Source organism: Etheostoma spectabile, chromosome 9, assembly GCF_008692095.1.
Source record: "Etheostoma spectabile isolate EspeVRDwgs_2016 chromosome 9, UIUC_Espe_1.0, whole genome shotgun sequence".
Classification (NCBI taxonomy): domain Eukaryota; kingdom Metazoa; phylum Chordata; class Actinopteri; order Perciformes; family Percidae; genus Etheostoma; species Etheostoma spectabile.
The window spans coordinates 33244380-33246550 of record NC_045741.1 but is presented as its reverse complement, the minus strand read 5'-3'; the positions used below and the strand labels follow the sequence as shown (position 1 = coordinate 33246550).

Sequence of the window (2171 nt, the reverse complement as noted above, 5' to 3'; positions counted from 1 at the left end):
TCTTTATTTACATTTCTACTATTTGTGCAACTGCAACACAGAGTTTCCCTTCAGGGAATCAATAAAGTATTTCTGGTTCTGGTTCTGATGTTGGGAATACGAGCTGGAGTATAATCGGTAATTAACTGATGAAGTCGCTTTTCTCTTGAGTGGTTATTTTATAACCAGCAGTTCTACTTTGGGAATTGCATGCTCGTATTTAACCCTCATGTTGTCCTCATGTTGTCCTCATGTTGTCTTCATATTGTCCTCATGTTGTCCTATACTACTGTTTTGAGTTAGAAAAATTAGGAATTATTGAGATAAAATTAAGAGTATTGGAGTTATGATAATCACCAGACCGAATTACACAACTGAGCTACAACATGAAGACAACATGAGACACATGAGACAACAGGACACTGTAGGGCAACATGAAGACTACCCTGCGACACACATGGCAACATGGTGCAACATGAAGACCGAACATGGAAGACACATGAATACAAACATGAGGCAGCGATACAACATGAGGCCACTATGAGGGCAACAGGAGGCAACTGGGACAACTGAGCATACATATACACATTAGACAACATGTACCATGAGGACACATGAGACACATGAAGACACATACAAATGAAGACAACATGAGGGCAACATGACTAGGACGTGGGACACATGAGAGCAACATGAGGCACAGAAGACAACTGAATGACAACATAGGACAACATGAGACAACGATGAAACAACATGAAACATGAGAAATGAGACAACATGAGGACAACAGAGAGACAACATGAGACAACATGAGGACAATATGAAGACAACATAGGACAACATGGGAACATGAGTTAAATACGCATGCAATTCCCAAAGTAGAACTGCTGGTTATAAATACCACCAAGCGAAAGCGATCTTCATCATTAGTACCTATTATACCCAGCTCTTATTCCAACATCAACCACAACCAAAATACTTTATGATTCCCTGAAGGGAAACTCTGTGTTGCAGTTGCACAAATAGTAGAAATGGAATAAGCATAAAAGGTGTGATATTTACATGTTTAAAGAACATTATGATACAGATTTACTTAATTAAACATAATCAAGGTGTTGCAATGGGAACAGTAATAATTACATAATAATAAATAATAGTTTTGTGAGTATTGCACACATTCAGGCCGGTTTTATTGCAACAAAATAGATAATAGTGTCCAGTTTCTCACCTCTCTGAGTGTCTGGTGTGTGTGGTGTTTGTGTGTGTGGTGTCTGTGGTCTGTGTATGTGTTTTTTGTGTGTGTGTGTGTGGTGTGCAGACAATCAGAGGGAGGAGTTTAATTTTGATGGCCAACAGAATACTTCCTGTGGGCTCTGTGGTGTCATGTGGGAGATTGAGTCTTTCACTGAAGTCGCTCTGTGATGGGAGCAGCAAGCCATGGGTGGGTGCGAGACATTGTCCAGACGCATGTAGTTTGGCGTTCAGCGCCTCCTCTCTGACCCCCCCCCAACCGAGTCGTAGCTCACCCCCCCCAACGTCACTACCTGCTACCGGCTATCCCTCCCACCCGACCTCACCGACATCGCGAAGTTGTGTCTATCTCCCTTTTCCTCGCTGTTGCTGACCCCGTTTCTCTTCTGAGCCTTCCTCGAGGAGCAGCTGGCCTACCACGCCAAAACCCCTGGGGGCGACGCGACCCTGTCGGGTGGCAGCCGGACGAGACCCAGACCCCGCTGTGGACCTACTGCTGCACGCCCACTGCTGCAACCTGCGAGAGAACCGCCGCCCACCACCGAGGCGAGGTAGAGCACCGTATGAACTTTAGCGTCAAAAATTGAAATTTTTTTTCTCTTTGCTTTTCCAATGTTTTTTGTAGTTTTTTTCTGATTTTATTTGTGACTTTTTTTCCACGCTTCGGCACTTTTTAAAAAAAAAACACCTGAACAGGTTTTTCACTTATTCTTGGAATTCATGGTCAACAAACCTCATTTATATCCAATTATACACAAGTTTTTATTTAAAAAGGCAGAAATTATGAATTATTTTGACTGATTAGTTAAGACCAGAGGATGTTGAGTGGATCTCAGATGGTTAATGTCAAGTTGTCCATATTCTGTTTGGAAACCATTAAAAAATAATTGAAATCTTTAAAGTAAATAAAACACACACCAACCTTCCATAAAAGTATCATC

General features: G+C 42.0%; 1 protein-coding gene across 1 annotated transcript in view; it reads right to left on the bottom strand.

Annotated features, from left to right (window-relative positions):
- LOC116696236 (coronin-2A) overlaps positions 1-2171 on the bottom strand; it is a 22282-nt gene that overhangs the window by 2137 nt on the left and 17974 nt on the right. The gene's annotated exons all lie outside the window — the stretch shown is intronic.